Below are 23,252 nucleotides of genomic sequence, written 5' to 3'. Positions count from 1 at the left end.
ATATTCTGGACTGTGAACTTCTTAGGGCAGAAATGGCTCCTATTTACCTTTGCATGTCTGGCATCTTTCATAACATCTGATACAAAATAAGGGATCAGTAAATGATTGTTGAATGAATGCTATACTTTGAAACTTTGCTCCTCTAGAACTGACATACTGTTCTTAAAACATAGCTGTGCTGTCTTTTCTCTTTGTTTACTGAGAAGATTCTTAGTCCCTTGGCTAGGAGGGAGGGTTCCTACAAATCCCTAATATGCCCACTCAAGCTTGAATCCTGGACTGATCAGAGTTAATATCAGTCTGGGACATGTTAATTGACCAGAATTTATGCCACCACTGTACATTAAAAGATAAGAAAAAAAAAAAAAAAGAAAGAAAACTGAAGCTGGACCTTCACAGAGAAACTTCATTTTCCTCTCAGAAGTAACAGGGCCACTCTAGTTCAAACATTGCAGAAGAGGTTCTCAGAATATAGTGCTTTACATCTCATGATGATATTATGTTCAAAATTACCGTGACATGAACATCCCTGTGTAAATCATATTTATTTTTGGCAAGTAAAGAAATATAAAATAATCCCAATATTCATTGGAATTCTTTATTTTTTCAAGTTCTTTGCCTATTTTTAATTTTTAAAAGCTTTTATTTTTTTATTTTTTAAAGATTTTATTTATTTATTTGATAGAGATACAGTGAGAGAGGGAACACAAACAGGGGGAGTGGGAAAGGGAGAAGCAAGCTTCCTGCTGAGCAGGGAGCCGGATGCAGGGCTCTATCCCAGAACCCTGGGATCATGACCTGAGCCAAAGGCAGACGCTTAACAACTGAGCCATTAAAAGTTTTTATTTAAATTCCAGTTAGCTAACAGTGTAATATGAGTTTCAAGGTTACAATGTAGTGATTCAGTACTTCCGTACATCACCCTGTGCTCATCACTGGTACATTCCTTTTCTCTATCACCTATTTAACCCATCCCCCCATCCACCTCCCTTCTGGTAACCACCAGTTTGTTCTCTATAATTAAGAGTCTGTTTCTTGGTCTGCCTCTCTCTCTTTTCTCCCTTTGCTTATTTGGTTTGTTACTTAAATTCAACATATGAGTGAAATCTATGGTATTTGTCTTTCCGTGAATGACTTATTTCCTTTAGCACTATACCCTCTAGCTCCATCCATGTAATTGCAAATAGCACAATTTCATTCTTTTTTTTATGGCTGAATAATATTCGTGTGTGTGTGTGTGTGTGTGTGTGTGTGTGTGTGTGTACCACATCTTCTTTATCCATTAATTGATGGACTTAATGGGCTGTTTCTATAATTTAGCTATTGTAGATAATGCTATGATAAACATTAGGGTGCATGTATCCATTTTGAATTAGTGTATTACTAATACCTAATAGTGCGATTGCTGGATCATAGGCTAGTTCTATTTTTAACTTTTCAGGGAAACACCATACTATTTTTCAGAGTGGCTGTACCAGTTTGCATTCCCAGCAGTAGTGCAAGAAGGTTTCTCTTTTTCCACATACTCACTGACTGACACCTATTTCTTCTTGTGTTGTTGATTTTCACACACAGACAGGTGTGAGGTGATATCTCATTTTGATTTACATTTTTCTGATGGTAAGTGATGTTGAACATCTTTTCATGTGTCTCTTGACCATATGTAAGTATTCATTGTAAAAATATCTATTCATATCTTCTGCTTATTTTTTTTAAAGATTTTATTTATTTATTTAACAGACATAGATCACAAGTAGACAGAGAGGCAGGCGGGGGTGGGGGCGGGGAAGCAGGCTCCCTGCTGAGCAGAGAGCCTGATGTGGGGCTTGATCTCAGAACCCTGGGATCATGACCAGAGCCAAAGGCAGAGGCTTTAAACTGCTGAGCCACCCAGGTGCCCCTCTTCTGCATATTTTTTAATTGGATTATTTGTTTTGGGGGATGTTATTTTAGAAATTCCTTATGTTTGAATACTAACCCTTTATCATAGGTTGTCTTTAGTTTTGTTGATTGTTTTCCCTTCGCTTGCAAAAGCTTTTTATTTTGATATAGTCCCAACAGTTTATTTTTTCATTTTGTTTCCCTTGCCTTAGGAGATGTATCTAGAACGTAGTTGCTATAGCTGATGTCAAAGAAGTCACTGCCTATATTCTCTTCCAGAATTATTATTGTTTCAGGTCTCATATTTAAGTCTTTAATCTATTTTGAATTCATTTTTGTGTATCGTGGTCCATTTCATTCTTTTGTATGTTGCTCCCCAGTTTTCCCAACACCATTTGTTGAGGAGACTTTTTCCCATTGGATATTCTTTCCTGCTTTGTCGAAGATTAATTGACCATGTAATTGGGGGTTCATTTCTGGGTTTTCAATTCTGTTCTGTTGTTCTATGTATCTATTTTTGTGCCAGTACTGTACTGTTTTGGTGATTACAGCTTTGTAAAATAACTTGAAGTCTGGAATCATGATGTCTCCAGCTTTGTCTTTCTCTTTTCAAGATTGCTTTGGCTCTTCAGGGTCTTTTGTGATTCTATACAAATTTTAGAATGGTTTGTTCTAGATCTGTGAAAAATGCTATTGGTATTTTGAGAGACAAAATTAAGTTTCTTTGGGTGTAGGTTCTTTGGGTGGTATAGATATTTTAAAAATATTTATTCTTCCAATCCATGAGCATGGAAGGTCTTTCCATTTCTTAGTGTTGTCTTTAATCTCTTTCCCCGGTATTTTATAGTTTTCAGAGTATAGGTATTTCACCTCTTTGGTTAGATTTATTGTATCTTATTTGTTTTGGTGCAATTGTAAGTGGGACTGATTCCTTAATTTTCCTTTCTGCTGCTTCATTGTTGGTGTATAGAAATGCAACAGATTTCTGCATGTTGATTTTGTATCCTGCGACTTTACTGAATTTGCTTGTGAGTTCTAGTGGTTTTCTGGTGGAGTTTTTTTTGGATTTCTATGTAGAGTGTCATGTCATTTGTGAATAGTGAAAATTTGACTTCTTCCTTTCCAAATAGGATGCCTTTTATTTCCTTTTGTTGTCTGATTGCTGCGGCTGGGACTTCCAGTACTGTGTGGAATAAAAATAGAGTGGACATCTGTCTTATTCCTGACTTCAGGGGAAAAGCTCTCAGTTTCTCCTGATTGAGGATGATAGTAACTGTGGGTTTTTTGTATGTGACCTTTTTTTTTTTTAAGATTTTATTTATTCATTTGACAGACAGAGATTACAGGCAGGCAGAGAGGCAGGCAGAGAGAGTAAGGGAAGCAGGCTCCCTGCTGAGCAGATAGCCCAAGGCGGGGCGGGATCCCAGGACCCTGGGATCATGACCTGAGCCGAAGGCAGGGGCCTTAACTCACTGAGCCACCCAGGCGCCCCTTGTATATGACCTTTATTACATTGAGGTATCTTCCCTCTAAACCTACTTTGTTGAGAATTTTTATCATTGAATGGATGTTGTATTTTGTTCAGTGTTTTTTCTGCATCTATTGAAATGATCATATGGTTATCCTTTCTTTCATTAATGTAATGTATCTTGTTGATTGATTTGTGAATATTGAAACAACCTTGCAACCCAGGAATAAATCCCATTTGATTATGGCGAATGATATTTTTAATGTATTGTTGGATGTGGTTTACTATTTTGTTGGGAATTTTTGATATCTGTTTTCATCAGGGATATTGGGTCTTTCTGTTTTCTAGTGGTGTCTTTATCTGGTTTTGGTATTAGGGTAATGCTGGCCTCATAGAATTACTTTGGAAAATTTCCTTTCTTTTTTATTTTTTGGAAAAGTTTGAGGAGAATAGTTCTTCTTTAAATGTTCTGTAGAATTTGCCTGTGGAGCCTTCTGATCCTGGAGTTTTGTTTGTTAGGAGATTTTTGATTACTGATTCAATTCCTTTGCTGGTTATTGGTATGTTCAAGTTTTGTATTTCTTCCTGTTTCAGTTTTGGTAACTTATACATTTCTTCTAGGTTGTCCAATTTGTTGACATACAGTTTTTCATATGATTCTTGCAATTAATTGCTTATATTTCTGTGATGTTGGTTGGGTTATTATTCTCTTATTTGTGACTATTTGGATCATTTCTCCTTTCTTTTTGGTATGTCTGGCTAGAGGTTAACCAACTTTACTAATTTTTTCAAAGAATCAGCTCCTGGTTTCATTGATCTGTTCTATTGTGTTTTGTTTTGTTTTGTTAGTTTCTGTATCATTTATTTCTGCTCTAATCTTTATTATTTCCTTCCTTCTGCTGACTGTAGGCTTTACTTACTATTCTTTTTCCAGCTCCTTAAGTATAAGGTTAGGTTGTATATTTGAGATTTTTCTTGTTTCTTGAGTTAGGCCTGTATTGCTATATCCTTCCCTCTTAGGATGGCTTTTGCTACATCCTAAAGGTTTTGGACTGTTGTGTTTCATTTTCATTCATTTCCATGCTTTTTTAAAAAAATTTCTTCTGTGATTTCCCAGTTGACTCATTCATTGTTTAGTAGCATATTGTTTAGCCCCCATGTACTTGTGGGTTTTCCAGGTTTTTTCTTGTGGTTAACTTTGAATTTCTTAGCATTGTGGTCAGAAAAGGTGCATGGTATGACTTTAATCCTTTTTTACTTGCTGAGGCCTGTTTTGTGTCCTAATATGTGATTTATTCTGGAGAATGTTCAATGTGAAAAGAATGTGTATTCTAGTGTATTAGGATGAAATGTTCTGAATATATCTGTTAAATCCATCTGGTCCAGTGTGTCACTCAAGACCACTGTTACCTCATATATATTCTCTTTAGGTGATTTGTCCATTGATGTTAATGTCATCTATGATTATCATGTTAGTATCAGATAGTTCTTTTATGTTTGTTAGTAATTGTTTTATGTATTTGGGTACTCCTCTATTGCATGTTTGGGTACATAATAATAGAGCTGTTCTTTTTTTGTAGCATTAATTAGTTCATATTCTTGTTCTATAATCGCTGCCCATTTCACAGAGAAATGTTGGATCAAACTCTTGATGAGAAGTTATGTACATTTTGTCACATCCATGCTTTTAGTAGTGTTTTGGAAAGGAAATTTATTATTTATTCATTTATCATGTATTTTTAGCTAGATTCTAGAGTATAAATGAGGGGCAATGAGAAATGAAGACAAAGTGATAAGAGTAAATTATGATGGACCCTTCAGTGACATGCTAATGAAAGTAGATTTTATTTGTAAGACATGGGGAATAATTGAAGGATTAAAAGAAACATTGAGAGCAAAGATGAAACAGTAGAGGTCTGTTAGCTTTATATATAGCCTTCATGTTATGCCTGGATAGTGTTTTAAAACATAATGTCCAGAAAGAGTGATGCTGGGTTGAATACAAGGTAGTTTTGCTTTGTTTTTTTAAGATTTTATTTATTTATTTGATATATATAGAGAGATCACAGGTAGGCAAAGAGGCAGGCAGAGAGAGAGAGCAGGGGAAGCAGGCTCCCCTCTGAGCAGAGAGCCCAATGTGGGGCTTCATCCCAGGACCCTGAGATCATGAGCTGAGCCGAAGGCAGAGACTCAACCCACTGAGCCCCCCAGGCACCCCACAAGGTGTTTTGTACCTATTGTGTCATACCTGGTACACTACCCACATTTATGTTTATTGCACAGCTCCTGTAGATGTTAGTGTTTGCAATTCTTGATCTAGAAGTATGACCTCAAACACTGTATAGAAACACTGTATTTTTACCTTATAGAAATATTACCTGGTCTGACCAACCTGTAAGTTCATATAAAGTCTCATTAACATTAAGGCTAAATAATTATGGTTCTTCCAAATGAAGGGCTGATGGAGGGAGGCAAGTGGGGTCTGGCCTACATGGGTGATGGGTATTAAGAAGGGCACTTGTTATGATGAACACTGGGTGTTTTATGTAAGTGATGAATCACTGATTTCTACTCCTGAAACCGGTGTTGTACTGTATGTTAACTAACTAGAATTTAAATAAAAATTTGACAAGAAAAAAATATTTAAGGCTCTTCTCTATGCATGGCTCTCCATCATCAGCACCACTTATTTCTGAAAAAAATCTCCACGATGTCTCTTATGTCCAAGAAGGAAAAAAAAAAGAAAGCCCACTCATTTCTTTAACCATCCTGTCAGCAAATCACTTGAGGTAGGGATTGCCTTGTAACCTCTGCAGTTGAAGCCTTTCTGGGAAAGCAGCTTTTGGGCTCTCTACTGGCCTCAAGGGTGTCTACCACTGCTTGGCCAGTGCTCTGCAGGCTTCACCAGATGTGGCCACTCTCATTTAGACCAGTGATGGAGTGGCTTCTTTTTTCATATTAATTTCAAATTTTTATTTAGATGCCAGAGCCTATAATCTCAGAGTTTTACTGGAAAATACCAGCGTTATCTCTGAATGTAATTTTTCATCCATATGCGTTTCAAGACCTATCCTTAAGACTGTCTAGCAGCATGACACCAAGGCACTATATTATTTATCATTTTTTTCTCTGATTTTCCCTAGGTTCTTACAATCCCCAGCTCCCACATACTTCATATTTCCTGCTTCTGGTGAAAAAATACAAAAGCTCTAATGCATTTCAACTTGTCCAAATGGGCCCTCAGTGTGGAAGATGACTTTAGTTTCTCAAACAGGTAAGGGAAATCACTTTTGAAGTAGCAAGACACAGTACTAGATTAATATGACTTAGGGTAAGTAACAAACTGCATTTATTTTCATGTTTTTATAGTTTGAACATGTACCCATAATCACATCAATATAAATATATCCATAAGCACAATCTTTGTTGAACCTCTGTTTTAGAGATTCTACTATTCCTCACCTCCTCTAGTAAGTTCTACCTAAACACTCCTTTCTTGCTAGCTTTGGTTTACTGATACCACAATGGTCAAGCTAACCTCTATTCCACTCTTTGTACCTCTACTGTGTGAGAGTTAAAGAACCCATGACAGTCTTGCCTTCCATCTTCTCCAAACATGTCGAAACTCAATTCAGTACTTCTGTATGTGAATCTTTTCTTGCTTAATTATGTTTTGTTTTAATCACTGCCATTATATTGGTTCATCACTTTCTGAAAGGTTTTTTTTTTTTTTTTTTTTTATGGAGAACTGTTTTCTTGAAAGATTTTTAAAAAGTATTCCTTTGGAGGAATAGGGAAAGAAATTTGTGGTCAACTAAATTTGGGTAGTTCTGCTCATTCGTCCACATTTTTCAGTGCATTTGAGTGTATTAAATGTTCTAAGACATTTTCCAGTAAAGAAACTAATTTTGTATCCGGTGTTATTCATAAATGCTCCAATACTCATGTTACATTTGTTACATATTGCAGCTTTGTTAAAGTGCAAATTTCTTAATAAATAAATCTCCTTAATTTCTGTCATAACTCTCCTTAGTACCTGATTCAATACTGTGTATAATTTAGTTAAACTCACATATTATAAACTAGACACCATGTTAGGTCCTAAAGTTCAAAGATGGATAATTTTTGTAAAGATTTATGGAATAACAAGTAGCTTTCAATGAATAGTATTTTGCTGATATTTAGCATTTATTTTATTATGGTAGACTTGGAGTTTGATTTTCAGTTCTAACTGCAACAGTTTACACTTTATTTCTCTGTCCCCATTTAAGGATCTGTTAATCTTTTTCTCCCATTGTTATGTATGAAAAGACTTTTAAAGATTTGAAAACCAAGGTGCAGTTATCAAATGTTACACAGGGATTTATAATTTTGAATAAGTAAAGTAAGTTTACTTTGGAATCTAATATTAAGTTAGAAATAGAAAATTTCTAACAAGAGGAATTAAGGGATGGTGAAATAGTCAAACAAAGATTAAAATAACATTCCTGGGGGCGTCTGGGTGGCTCAGTGGGTTAGGCCGCTGCCTTCGGCTCAGGTCATGATCTCGGGGTCCTGGGATTGAGTCCCACATCTGGCTCTCTGCTCAGCAGGGAGCCTGCTTCCTCCTCTCTCTCTCTGCCTCTCTGCCTACTTGTGATCTCTGTCTGTCAAATAAATAAATAAAATCTTTAAAAAAAAAAAAATAACATTCCTGAAACTCTGACTTCCTCAAAGCAGGAAGCAATAAGAGCTATAGGTAATGTCAGGAAGAGGTGAATGAAATATTTTGTTTCATTACTGGTAAGCATGTCAGGGTGCTGTTGTGGTTATTGAAGGAGTTTGGGCTCAGTGGATGGTGCACATCAGTGCTAATTTCTTTCTTTGTTTCTTTTCTTTTCTTTTTTTTCTAGAGAGAAAGGATGGGGCAGTGGGAGAGAATCTTCCAGACAGACTCCCGGCTGAGTGAAGAGCCCAGTTGCTGGGCTCAGTCCCACAACCCATGATATCATGACCTGAGCCAAACCAAGAGTTGGACGCTCAACCGACTGAGCCACCCAGGTGCTAATTTTTAACAACTTCTGGACTCAGGAGGTAGACAGTTAGATTTCAAAAGGAGCCCTTATTACCTAGGAATTTGCAGTAGTGTTTGGAGTGTTTAACCTCTTTGGAGCTAAAAGAATTATGGCCACAAAATAAATAGTTCTTGGTTGTTTTCTAATTCAGTGAACACCTGTTGGCTCTCAATTTGATGTCACCAATGTGTTAGGCTCCGTAGAGGTGTTGGTTGTATTCTCTGAAGAGAATATAATCTTTTGGGAGAGGTGGGAAGCTTTATGATATATGGAAAGCTTAAAATATATGATATGATAAAGTATATAAAAATGTTAGCATTATGTGATTGAGGAAAACACAACAAAATGTTCAAAAACATCTTGAGGAGTGAATTGGGTTTGCTCTAATTCATTTAAGGGGATGATGAGCTCCTAGATAAAATGCTAAGACACCAAAAAACCCAAAAACAAAATAAATAATAGTTTGAGGAGGTGAATGAAAACAAATATTAAGGTTAAAATCTTGGCAAGTGAATGCACATGTTATGTCAAAGAGAAAAAGTTGAAGTAGAAACCACTTCTGGAGTCAGCTGAGGGTCTTGTCATAAAATATGAACTCTGACATTTTCATGAAGCAGAACCTTCCCACATTCTACAAAATGACAGCAGTCTTTGACATTATTTAGGGAAAAAAATTGTTGTCGCCATGGCAAATCACAAGATATGTTAAGATTCTTACAACTCACCAACTTCTACATGCTTCTGCTAATACACCAAGAAGAAAATGATACTACTGAGAAAAATATGTAGAATGTATTTTTTGTAAATTTTAGTTTAAACAGAAACGGAACAGTTTGGGTTTACAGACAGAATTGAAAAAAAAAAAATGTCTTCCTGCTTTTGAAAGTCAGGAGTTTGGAGTAAAAAGATGAATAAGGGAAGTGAAACACTGACTTCACAGATAATGTTGAAGAACATAAACTTTTTGATACCATTCTTTGTGATGAAAAACACGTGGTTCCGTCAAGAGAAGGAAACATCTCATTGCAGCATGCGGGGCTGTCAAGATGATCTCGGATTGGAGAAGAGAATTTAAACTAAAATTTGAGAGCATTTTGGCATAAGAAGAGCAAAAGGAGGAAAGGTGCCAAATGCTTCTTGGGAGAAACTATTATCAGAGGGTCATATATCTATGCTCCAATTCCCAAAATAGAATCACTTACCAAAATAAGAAAAATATTTTAGAAGAATGCTACCACCTGGCTGTCCTCAAGGACTGGCCTGCTTGCAACTCTTGCTTGCTTTCTACTATGGTTTTAGTCCCACTGCTTATGGATGCTAACATGGGCCTCTCGTGCCCTTCTTGGAGTCTCACTTAGACTTCTGCCCTTGTTCTCTGGAACCATGATGAAATTAGTTTCATTTCTTTGTCCTAGATCTGCCTTGTTCCAGCATCTTCCTTTCTCAAACAGTTTAAGTTTAGGCAGGTCCATGCCAGATTGTTCTTATACTTCTTAACCAAACATATTACATAGATTTGTATTCTAATATCAGAGAGGTTCTTAACTACAAAGACCATATTTGTGATTTTGTGTTCTTGGTAGAGAACGTGGGTATGATTAATTTAAAACGGAGACCACTGGATATTTCTGTCTTTAAGGATAGTCCCTAATAATCTGCCAGTAGCTCATTACTGGGAACAGTGTAAAGAAGGTGTTTTCTGGCCTTTCCTAGGCAGTAAGGGGAGTCCTTTGATCTGTGAAGGAAAGAGTATGGGGGATAGTAGAGGAGGAATAGGGGAGGAGAGAAGGAAAAGGAGGGATGGTTGTCTCCCTTTATTTTCCCCACTTTCCCTCATAAAGTTGACCACATGCCCAATATTTAGATCTGCCCTTTGTCCACTACTACCCATCCAGGCTTTCCTCTGGTCTGCTACTTAATCTCATTTCCACTCCAAATTGAAGTTTTCAAAAGGAACTATTAGTTTGCTGAGATCAGGTGTGTGTGTGTGTGTGTGTGTGTGTGTGTGTGTGTTTTAATAAAAGTGGCAAATTGGGAAAGATTTGTAAAATATTCTGTGTATTCATAAAGATATTTGTGGCACTGTATTTTAACCTAAATATAAGAACAAAGCTAAATTGTGTATTTGTATTAAAATTGTTTCTTAAAACAAAAGATATGTAGGAATATTGAAGTAAAATAATATTTCATTAATATTTTCAATAATTTTAAAAGCCAGAGTTTACCAAAAGGCCCAGTATAATAAAATGGGAAGTACTTTTGCCTTCTCATATTTCTCCAGTTAAAAGTAATTTGCAGATACTGAGAAAACAAAAGCTTTTAAAGATTAAATTCATGTCGTATCTATAAGAATGGGTATGAAAGATGCCGTAAGGGCGCCTGGGTGGCACAGTTGGTTGAGCAAATGCCTTCGACTCAGGTCATGATTCTGGACTTCCAGGATCGAGTCCCACATCAGGCTCCCAGCTCCTTGGGGAGTTTGCTTCTTCCTCTGACCTTCTCCTCTCTCACTCATTCTCTCTCAAATAAATAAATAAAAATCTTTAAAAAAAAAAAAAAAGAAAGATGCCATGAAATTATGTGTGTGTATGTTTTTATAATGTCTTGGTTTAGATTATGCTCAGGGCAATATTTCTGTTTATTCAATCTAACATTTGGTTTTGATATTTACTCTTCACTTCCTGAGACAGAGCAGTGTGGATGAATCTGTTGATTGTTACATGTGAAATAATTTTCTTTTGGAACTGAGAGTTGTGATTTCTAGAAATCAAAGGTCTTAACACTATGTATTAACTTCAAAAGGGCACAGGAAAAGGGCTAGTCTTTAATCCCAAGATTTATGTACAAAATATTACTAAATCAAATGTATCCATGAGCTTATAGATCATTCAAAAAAGGTAAGTGAAACCTGATTGTCCAATCAAGCAAGACCATGTTATCAGATATATGGCAAAATAACACATTTGTTAATTGTGTTGTGATGTCATAATCACAGCCTAGAGATAAAAGAAAGTTTAAGACATTGCTTCTCAAACTTTAAGGGCATATCAATCAGCTGGGGATCTTACTGAAATGCAAATTCTGCTTTAGCAGAATTCAGTGGGCCTTCTTCAATTCTGCATTTCTATAGGCTTTCAGGAAATGCCTGTGCTCTTGGTCTTCGGGTCACACCTCATAATGTGGATGAGAAGTCGGGATAAGTTTCATGATTCCACTTCTTTTTTCTATTCCTCCCTTTTCTCCAACAGTGGGCCAACCTGCTCATGTGCACAAGTCAGAGTGAATTATGGTACTAAAGGATAACGTGAGGCAGTTTCTGTAACACTTCACTGTAGATAAGTCAACTAGAAAGGAGTTATGTGTTCTTTCACATATTAGCTTACTAAGATCACTCCTGGGCCATAACAGAAATGGTGGGATTATTGGTAACATATGTACTCCATGAGATTTGCTTTAGCTTTATGTGGTTTTGTTGATAGTTAAAGGTAGGAAAGTTGGGATTTTCTACTGAACTCTGTATTTAGCACTAATATGTCACTTAATAATTTGAAAAGAAAGAAAAGTATTACCTGGATTGAAAAAAATAGAACGCATAGGTTATACATAAATGATTCGACAGCATTGTAATTAAATGAATGCTTCCATTTCTTTTGGTAATTGGATAGTTTATCATTTCTTACAAATCAATGTGTGACTTCCTCAATGGCAAAGACTGAACCTTGTAAGCTGTGTGTTCTGGAGGGTGCGGGGCAGTTCTGGGTGCCCCTGAGCCTTCATCACATGCAGCTTTTTCTGCTCCTCACTCTGTATTCTCATGTTTTGTTTTGCAAACAAGATGCCTGAGTAGAAAGACTGTCATGCCCTGAAAGCTATAGTTCAGGGTGCACATGTGGTTCCGGTTTTCACTTCCTGAGGATCATTTGTTTTGAGGTGACTCTCATTCTGTTTACTTTTGTAGAGAGCCTTGTCTAGCATTTGAAAAGAATTTTGACTAGAACTGTTGTGTGATCCTCTGGGAACAAATTACGTCACTTTTCAGATTGTCAACATCTGCCAAATTATTGTTAAAATTTGGGGATGAGTTGATTATACTCTTCTGTCTTGTGTATGTTTGAAAATCTGCATAAGCAAAATCTGAAAGAAATAGGAATGCAGACAAGGGAAAATAATCTTTTCAAGGTCAAAGTTGTGTAAGAATAGAGAACCTAAAATGAACACAAAGACATGCATATATGTATGTCTTTAGAATTGTAAATTCAAAGTTTTACCAAAAGATTTGGTAGAACTGTAAATTCAAAATTTTACCGGGGCACCTGGGTGGCTTAGTGGGTTAAAGCCTCTGCCTTCAGCTCAGGTCATGATCCCAGGACCCTGTGATTGAGCCCTGCATCAGGCTCTTTGCTCAGAGGGGAGCCTGCTTCCTCCTCTTTCTGCCTGCCTCTCTGCCTACTTGTGATCTCTGTCTGTCAAATAAATAAAAAAATAAATCTTTAAAAATTTTCTTTTTACCAAAAGATTTGTTAGTTTCCTAGAGACTAAAAAGGGTCAAGTTTTTAGAAGCTTATTACTATCTTGATCTACTCAACGAGGTTACAAAAGATCCAAGGTAAGAGGATATTTTAAAATACTATAGTTGGGGGATGTGTAGGTGGCGCAGTAGGTTGAGCCTCGGACTCTTGGTTTTTGGCTTAGGTCCTGATCTCAGGCTTATAAGATCGAACCCCGCATGGGTCTCTACACTGAATGGGGGAGTCTGCTAAAGTTTCTCTCTCCTCGCCTTCTGCCCTTACCATTACCACCTCCAACCCTTGCCCCAGTCTCTTCCATTCTCTCTCTGAAATAAATAAATAAATAAATCTTAAAAAAAAAAAAGGCTACAGTGCCTAATGAAAGTTCCCTGCTGATGATTAGGATAGAGAATAAGGCTTCAAGTTTGGTGGTTACATGGGTCTGTACTGTACATCAGTGCTCATGTACTGAACTTGATTTGTCATGTCAAATATTAGTTACTGAGAAAGACTACGTGAGAGCCTAGACTGATCCGTATAAAACCAATACTACAGTTAGTGAAACAACTTGAAGGAAATCAGATCGGGCATTCATGCATTTGTTTGAGTAACAAACATTAACTGCAGGCATATTTTGTATAAGACATTATTCTAATAACTACAGGAAAAACAATTCATACTAGTTTTTCTTTTCCTGCAGTACCTTGCACTTTAGTTGAGAAGATTTGATTTATGTATTTGACTGTAACACAGAGAGTCTGTAGTAAGTTCTACTGGAAACACAAGTGAAGGTCTAATCAAGTTAGCAGGTAGGCAAGTTACTTTTGCCTAGGAAGGAATCCCTGTAGTTGATGAGTTAATAAAAGTCTTCATGTTAAAAAAAACTCTGGATAGGTCAGTGTGAAAATGTTATTTTCTGACTTGAAAATATCTTAGCCCTTTAGGCTTTACTTATTTAGATAGACATTAATAAGCATAAGGTCAAAACTGTGATTTAACATTTTAGTACCAGGTTATTTTTTTTTAAAGATTTTATTTATTTATTTGACAGAGATCACAAGTAGGCAGAGAGACAGGCAGAGAGCAAGAGACAGGGAAGCAGGGCTCTCCGCTGAACAAAGAGCCGGATGCAGGGCTTGATCCCAGGACCCTGGGATCATAATCTGAGCTGAAGACAAAGGCTTTAACCCACTGAGCCACCTAGGCTCCCCGTTACCAGGTTAGGTTATAACCTGTTGAATATACAAATAAAGTTATGACCAGATTGTAGTATGATACAGATTTTGTAACCATTTAGGTGTATATTCATGTACATCTATATACGTGTATCCAAATTTGGAAAATTTGGGGCAAGATGTACACCAAACTTTAAGAGTCATTAATTCTAGGGGATAGAGCTGGATGGGTAGAATAGGGAGAAAATTTTACTACATAGGTGAACTTTGGGAGATTTTTACTTTTTTTCCTCTTTGGTATTTTTCAAATTAAGAAGTTATAATTTCAGTTCTAATATAGAATCTTTAAAAAGGATCGAGTCCATGTCTCTGTCTTTAGGTAAAATAATAAAATCATGTGTTGTTCATACCACAGGAGAGGAGAGCTGGGCCTTTTTTTATTTTTGGTTTTAGATTTTCCTTTTATGTAAACAAAGCCACTGTGGTATGATTGCGTATTGTGGCTTATATCACAATATTAGGAGGAAAATATACCACAATTGAAACTGTGGTTGTGTGAGAGACTAGAAAGGTTATGGGTGATCTGTTATGGACAACCTGTTTTCTTTTCCTTATATTCCAAATTTTCTATAATACTTCTTGATGTTTTGATTGATATTAATTAGTTCAAAGAATAAAAAGTTATCTAAAATGCATTAGCTTATATAATGACATGTATGTGCATTTTAATACCATTAAAGGATTAAATTTCAATGCATTTTGAAACTGTCACAAGAATAAGATTAGAATTAGATATGTCTTCTTTCTAAAGTATAAATCAGTGAGATAATATCACTTATAAATTATACCATATGTGAGTCATTAACGAATTAACGATGGCCAGCTTCAAGAATGCTCTTGCTTTTGTAATACATGTTGCATTCATATTAAAACCATAACACACAAAGGAGGATATTTCACAAACATCTGCTCAAAGTGTCAGGATGTTTGGTTATTTTTTTCCCTAAAAGTCAATAGTCGAAGTAGGGTTGTAACATTTCAGATATCAAGATGTTTACAGGGAAATGTTCATCATGCATTTCCCCTCTTAGCTACATGGCAGCACCACATAGTGAAAAGGCTCCGGATGCTGGTTTTAGACCCCGGTCCACCACATGCAGACCGCGGGGAGTGTCGTTGTTGGGTGTCACTTAAGCTCTCTCACTATTAGTCTATTTGTTTGTTTAAAAAAAAAAAAAAAAGGAAGGAAGGAAGGAATAAAAAGGAAAGAAGAGATAAAAAATGATTCCTTTCTTCCCCTGATGGGTAGATATCTGCTATATTTTGTCTAAGAAACCCCATGCCTTCAATCAGGTGGGTGGGGTTCTTAGAGTGAGGAGATGGCTGGTGGTCAGCAGGGCTGGTTTCATGGGCACGTGACCAGTGAAGTCGTACAGAGCTCCACGTTCAGCAGGGTCTCCCACTTGATTTCAGGTTCTATTGTCACCATTCTAAAATTCTTAGTTATTTTATCTTGATTTTGTGATTTATAAGTGAAGTTGGCTATGATAATGGAGAAGGACTGGGGTCTCCCAGCTGACTCCCTGCCACCCCAAGGTGGATCTTAGCTGCTAGTTTCTTTCCCCCCTGGACTCTGACCTGCCTCCCAGGTCCTCTTCCTTCTGCAGGGTTCTAGGGACAGGTGAGGAGAGGCTCTTGACCATTCCATTGGTGAGAAGAGCTGGGCTTAGTGCATTGCATACAGGGGGGTGAGCCTATTATCCACTCCCTATCCAAGTAGCTAGTACAACCCATCTCTTTTGGGCTGGGGTGCTGAGCTTGTAAGAGTGAACGTCCCAGGTTCAGTACTCCTGTCTGCAACCGAGGCACCATGTCTGTGTTGGGTGGCTGGTAGAAGGTATACCTGGCAGCTGATGAGCTGTCCACATGTAGGTGTGTGCATGCTCCCTGTGGTGGGTGAGGCCCTGGCTCTAGCCAGATGTTTCCTCAGCCCGGAGGAGCTAACATTGAATAGCAAGTAAGCAAAAAAGAAGGATGAAGAAGGACAGAAGGGAGGGAGGGAGGGAAGGAAGGAAGGAAGGAAGCAAGGAAGGGGGGAGGGAGAGAGGGAAGAAAGTAAGGAGGGAGTAAAGGGGAGGGAGGGAGGCAGGAAAAAATAGGGAAAAAATTAAAAACAAAACCCGAGAGAGATCAGCCATGAATGGAAAGTAAAGTCTTTTCTCTTTTAGTGTCTATGATGACATTTTATACCTGCTTTTTGAACCATGGACCCCACATTTTCATTTTGTGCCAGGCCCCACAGATTATTTAGTCTGTTCTGTGTGTCAGGGTGTGTAAGAGGTTGCTGAAAAGATTGGGTGAGGTAAGATACAGTGGGCACCTCACAAAGGGTCTGGTACATAGTAGGCCTTCACTAAGTAGAACACTTAGGAAGTAAACTGTGTGTCTTCAAAATATAAAAAGATTAGTAAGGAAATGCTGGAAGGGACAATTAATCCACGAGTGAGGAATGGAATCCTTCCATTTTGCTTTCCCTCTTTCCCTATCTTCAGTATGGGTGGCTATTTCTAGAGTGTGGCTTGCTCCTTTGATAATAGAGATTTTGTTTTGAGAACTCATTCCACAAGTTTTTGATATCATTATTGGGAAAATGGTTTGCAATGCAAGAGGCCGTTTCTAGAGCCATGTGAGGCGGGATGATCAGCTAAACACATTTTGTGTGGTGCCCTTCCATCCAGTCACTGGGGCAGTACTTTGATATGGGTTAAAAGGTAGCCTGGGGGGATGTTAGGACAGGAAGCCCTTATAGAACTTTTACCTCAGCCCTTCTCTCCCAGGCTGACTTGTTCTTGTTCTCCATATGTGTGTTTAACTTCAAGATGGAGCATGGCAAGAGCAGCAGGCACCTGTTAAAGGTTGTAGACTCAGCCAGAGAAAAAAATCATCATAGCCTCTGGGACAGGAAAATGCCCTGTTTGTTTTTGTGTCTTAAGAATAGTAGTTTATTGAAAAGGAGTTTACACAGCTCGCTGAGAACCATTTTCCAGAGAATTAAGTCTCTGTTTTCTCTTATCTCATTTTTACCTTTGCCACTAACCCATGAGCAATAAAACTCCAGAACCTTTTAAAGTCTTATGGCCAATAAAATAATTCAAGAATGTAATATGTTTGGTCTGGGGAAATCTATTTTTATCCATTACATGGTACATGGAGTGCCCTGTACTTTCTTCCAAGTAACTTTCGGAGGATATCTGGTAAAATAATTCAATATGACTAGCAGTTATTTTCTGGAGACTACTATTGTTTTGACATGGAGAGCATTGAAAACATATGGTCTTTCATGTCTCTTGCCTTGTGCTTTCCTGGAAAATGTTTATATTTGCTTGTGGTAAAATGCATTAAGTTTCATAATCCTGAACAACCTTCTGGTATGCAGATTCACTTTCAAGCCGTGCAACTGGGGAAACAGAAGTTTTTACAAAAAGATGAGATTTTCTTATGTAGCTGTGCATTTTGTACAACACAGGTGCCAAATTTTATTTTATTTTTTCTAATGTTCAAATTCCAAAGCAACTGCTAGGCTAGATTATCTTTAGTCTGCCTTCTTGATGGCTTGCATTCTTCCAGAATCAGTATAAGTTTGGCCAGAATTTGTCAGCCTGAAAGAGATGGCAAGATCTGTACTCATTTAACCTCAGAATGTGGTTTCTACACTGTTCATTGACCCTTGTGATGATGATAACTGTTTCCTGTGCATAGGGTGGAATGAGATGACTTGATTGAAGGCTTTTTCTTGACATAGGATGACTATAAAAAGTACATTTTCTTCATACGCTAAGATAAATCTACTGGGCATTATTGCTAATTCTGTTTGATTTATGTCCAGAATCAGTAATCTTTCTTTCTCCTTAGTGTTTGCCATATTTAAGTCAAGGAAGGAAGAGGTAGTTTTGGCTGTCCTCACTAACAATGGAAATCCAAAGCAAAATTTGAAGACATCTAAATATACATATTTATAAAAGAGATGGTTTTCAGGTTTGCTGAAATTAAATCTTGATTAGAGATTGCACACTAGTTGTTCAAGATTTATATTTTGATTGATTTTGTTATATGCATTATAATAATGCATATAACTATATGCCATCTTTTTTTTTTAAAGATTTTATTCATTTATTTGACAGAGATCACAAGTAGGCAGAGAGGCAGGCAGAGAGAGAGGAGGAAGCAGGCTCCCCGATGAGCAGAGAGCCCGATGCAGGGCTCGATCCCAGGACCCTGAGATCATGACCTGAGCCGAAGGCAGCGGCTTAACCCACTGAGCCACCCAGGCGCCCTATATGCCATCTTTTTAAGACTTATGCATACCTTTGCTTTCCTGACCTTTGTTTTCAGTTGATGGCAAGTCCAGTCTAAAACGTTGGTTGGTACTGAATTTGTAGTTGTGTCTCTTAGAGAAGTTCAGCACACCAAAGAAGAATTGGAAAGGATACTCTCTTGCCCCCAAATTTATGACAACACCAATTAAAATATCAGAGTAATTATAATGCCCAAAAGCTCATTTATAATCAGTGTGGTTTTCCAAAGCATACAATTTTCCGGTACTTTGGGCCAATTTTCAAAGAAAAATTATTTAATCTTTATTTGAGGTATTAGTTAAAGGAAAAACAGCTTGACTCTAAGCACTTGGAATCCATTCAAGACTCAAATTGTTAAAAGTGATTCAATCTGTTCACCGTCTTGGGTTTTTCAGAGATTATCCACCTGTAATAAATTGAAAAACCAGAGAAGACTATTGTTAGAACATTTTCCACTTGGCCCATTAAGTACTTTATGGAGATTTCTTGTCTGAAAAAGATGGGCATGACATGCACTGTTTGTTCTATTTGTTTTGAGAAGATAATAATAGCAAAAAAACTCCAATCATCTTAAAGGTGTGCAGATATTCCCATATGGACAGCACATGAATTTTCAAGATGAAGGCACTCTGAAAGGGATTTTGAATCTATGGAAGTTACATGAGCATTGGGATGGGAGAATCAGGCCAATCCTTATTAGTATGATTAAACTATTCTTACACAGACTCTACCTAGAATAGAAACAAGTCATCCAGAACCTGATTGAAGTAAGGTAATGAATATAATAAGCTATGGAAGCAAGAGAAGTCAGGGTTCTTCCAAATGGTTTAGTTTGATTAGTATTAAAATGAGAAGGCTCTGATTTTGAAGGGAGTATTTAAGAGCATCAGTATTTTCAGACACTAAAAATTCCAAGTACTGTGTGATGCAGGCAAAGAGGCTGAGAATAACTCTGATTATCCATTTTCACTGTGAGCATTTTATTCAAGGAGCAAACATTAGAACTTGTGAAATGTACATACCACAAAGTTGTCAGAAATAATAGGACTCTGTCTTATAAATTCTTGATATTCCGAATATCAATATGGCACGTGTTGTGATCTCTCAGGGGTCCTTGCCCATCTTAAGCTGATGAAATGTTTTGAACCTATTTCTGTTTTAGTGTTAGATTCGGCCAGATTTCTGAGTCTGATGTTGAATGCTTTCAGTTTGGAGTTTTGCAGACTGGAAACACTTTTGTAGTGAAAGCCACAATGGAACAAAGTTTTTCCCTGTGAGTGTATATTCGAAAATCAGTCAAACTTTGATTTAGGTCAAATATTTAAAAATAAATTATTCAACTTTTAAGTTCTAAAAATTATTATAAAGATGTTGAGAAATGCTTTTTTTTTTTTCTTACTACAAATCACTTTTCAGTATATGAAGATGAAAAGAATTCAGGCAGAGAAGAACAATCGATGTATCTTTTGAGGAAACACAGTTCTGATGATCTTATTTTATGTAGACCTGTCCCAGCTGATTCCAGATAATGTGTGAGGAGCCTAGAGACCAGGCTGCCCTCTCTCTAACAAGGTTTGGTCAAGAACTGTAACTGAGCCATTAAAACAGATAATATATCCTAATTTGAGGCACTTTTCAGTGTTATTTTGGAGAAACTTTGCACGACTGCCTCTTGCTTGAATAAGGGAATTTGATGAACCCACCCAAGTCCAAGTAGATGCTGGCCTTTGGTGAGGAGCTTGTAGGAGCTTAAGGGTCTACTTGGACTGCATGCAGGGAGTAGCTAAAAGAGGGGTCTTTCTCTAATTCTCTTGGCCAGTTAGAAATTCCTCAAAAATGTATCTTGTTTCTAGGAAGTGATCTCAGCCTAACCTATTGAGAAGGCTTGGAAAATTGCTTTTATCCAGTGGCTCATTTTAATCAGTCATTCTGGAAACTCATACTGGGGGCAATTAGCAAAAATCAAGGTTTTCTGTGAAGCAAATGAAAAAAGCTCTTACTCATCCCAAACATACAATTTAGAGATGTGTTAAAAAGAAAAATGGAAGAATAACACAATATATATTGGAGAATCCACTGCCAGAGGGTGTCGTAAATTGTCAGACCTGGAAAGTTCTCAAAACTAGAGGTCATTTAGTTAAACCCCTTCACCTCCTTTTCTTACCTTAAGTGAATTGAGAACTGGGCTGATTCAGTGATGTAATTGCCAAGGCTTAATATTGATGAGCTGCAGAAGTAGGTAGCCCCATGGTATACTAAAACTTAAATTCCTGTTTCCCTGCCTAATGATCTAGAGAGTATTTCTCTCTTACAGCCCTATAAAAAGACATACCCCTAACCAACAATTACTGTACGCCCTCGACACGGACATCTCCTGATTTCCTAAATTAACAACTTATGCAATTAAGTTTATGCAACTTACCACATTTTAACAGTCTCTTCAACTTTTAACAAAGTTTCTTCTCTTGCTAAGTGACTAATTTGTACTCTGACTAAAGTATAGGTGAAGACTGCTCTTCAGTTGCTTTAACTTGCTTCTGTTGAAATGTTCATATTAATCCAAGAAACAAAGTCACTGCTGAGTTGACCACTCCAAACTTGTAGACCACCTTTCACTAGAGCCTACTTTCACTGGCTTCTTTGGTTCTATTTCCAGCTCTAGGGTTAAATATCTTGGAGAAGAGAAGTTGGAAATGGTTTGTTTGTTCACATATCAAGAGAATCGTGTTGAGATAAAATGATGATACTTAGCTGGGCCTACTCAGTAACCAACTTTCTCCTTTGTCTGAGTATTACTGACTTTTTTGGGAGGTTAGAAATACGAAGGTTAAATTTACTATTTAATTGTGTATTGCATCTCTAATTAACCTAGGGTAAATTCTTTTGACAAAATCCTTTTAATTTCTGGCAGTACTACACACAATCCATCATCTCCTCTGTCACCCATCCTCTCTATTGAGTGACGTAACATGAAGTAGGTAGACACCACTGGAGATAAGTGTACAAGTCATATACATGGAAACAGATTAACAACAACAACAACAAAAGAGGCCACCTGGAAGTTAAGAGCAGGTGTGTTATTTCCCTGAGAATTTTGGTCCCTAATTCTTCACCCAGTAATTGTAAGGCTATGCTGAATCCAGAAGTACCAAAAGGTTGCCTTAGTTATCACTGCATATCTAGTTGTTTTTTGGCAATATTCCTATCACTATCCTCTTTTTGCAGTCTCTTTTCAGTTGCTTGATCTTTCTTCATCTCCTCCTCCAATTCAATCAGTAGCTTGCTAATATCTTTGCAGTATTTCTGACATGTGTTTTTTCCCCATTGCCACTCTTCCCACCAAACTCCAACCCTCTTTACCTCTTACTTGGTTGATGAATTGGTCTCTCATTATTTTTTTCCACCTCGATTTTCCCTCTGCAATTAATTTTATTTTCCTTTTATAGAATAAGCTTCTTAAGACACAGGCCATTTCAAAGCTTTGCCATCGGCTACCAAATGAAGAAAAAGTGCTTCCAGCTGATGTTCAATGTTTTCTTTTATGGTGGAGGTAAAAATAGCCCAAATACCTATAGGCATCAGACATATGTGAGGCAAGGTTTAAGAAAAAGTTTTGTCTTCACTACAAACAAGAGGGCAGCCTAGTCATAATAATAAACAGTATCTGACGTTTGCAGAAACAATAGGAAGTGATAGGAACTGTGGCCAATGACAGTTTCTGCCCTGTTCAAGAGGTCCACCTCTCATCTCCACTGATAAGTGGGAATGAAAGCCTACCGTAGATGCCAGAACCTTAGATTTTTTCAAGAGAAGCTAAACATTTAGAGTTTTATGTACAACCTCCTATTATTTAAATACTAATAGCTTATTCAAATAAAAATCTCTCTCTCTCTTTGGATAAAAAAGAAAACTGAATACTGACCAGGCCAGACAAGTCATCAGGTAGCTAAATTCAATTCATAGTCTGAATGAGCTGTCTTGTAGTATAATTTTCCCCCTATGTAGACTTTATGTTCAGTACCCTACCTTTTTTCTTGTCATAACCTCCATGGTCTGCCTCTTTGCCTTTGTCCTTGTAGCTCTTATACCCAGGAAAGTCTTCTTAACATCCAGTCTATTGAAATCTTACCTATCATGGAAGCCCACCTCAAATTCTATATCCCCTATATCTACCTCCTCCTCCTCTCAGCCAGGCACTTACTTTCTTACAAACCTTGACTCCTTTCTTCTGTGGCCCATTCCTTAACTCTGCCTTGCACATTAGCTGCTTCGACTTGACTCTAAGACCCGTGAGGTAAGTCTGTCTCTAGAACCCCACAATCCTTGCAAAGAGCACCTAAATATAGCTGAAGCTCAATAATTTACCAAGAGATGGGGGAAAGAATGTCTGTATTTGGATATTTCTGTTTCAATTTAGAACTTTCAGTCCATCTGCTTCTTATCAAAAGAAAGTGGGTCCCTTCAGGCCTCTCCCTCCTTCCAGTGCCCAGGTACCCATGTCCACAATGTCTGCAAATACTGACTTTTGTGGCACAAAAGGTGACCTGGAATCTGCCTACTTTAAGGAGGAGAAACCTCACCGTACAAGAAGGTCATCTGGTAGGTGGATAGTGGGTCTTGGCCAGGATGATGCTCCAATTCCTTTCTCAATAAAAAGACAATGGATTTGCTCATTCTTGTTCTCAGCTAGAACTCTTTTAATTCCTCTTTCAGGTACCAGACAGTAGAAATCCCATCTTCAGAATTAGTGTTCTGAACTGAACTTTCCCTGTCCTTCCAGTGTTGAGTTCTGAACTGCTTTTACTGATCAG

General features: G+C 37.4%; 1 long non-coding RNA gene across 2 annotated transcripts in view; it reads left to right on the top strand.

Moving 5' to 3' along the window:
• Positions 1-8,299, top strand: part of LOC101683227 — a 47,826-nt gene extending 39,527 nt beyond the window's left edge. For both annotated transcript variants that reach the window (XR_006602513.1, XR_200672.3), the window contains 2 exons: positions 6,493-6,623; positions 8,242-8,299. This is a non-coding gene — a long non-coding RNA (uncharacterized LOC101683227). The remainder of the gene's footprint in view (positions 1-6,492; positions 6,624-8,241) is intronic.
• Positions 8,300-23,252: the final 14,953 nt, after the last annotated feature.

This window comes from Mustela putorius, unplaced genomic scaffold (assembly GCF_011764305.1).
Source record: "Mustela putorius furo isolate JIRA1106 unplaced genomic scaffold, ASM1176430v1.1 tig00003869_pilon_pilon_pilon, whole genome shotgun sequence".
Lineage (NCBI taxonomy): Eukaryota > Metazoa > Chordata > Mammalia > Carnivora > Mustelidae > Mustela > Mustela putorius.
Note: the sequence above shows the minus strand (reverse complement) of the source record. Positions and strands in the feature narration are given on the sequence as shown.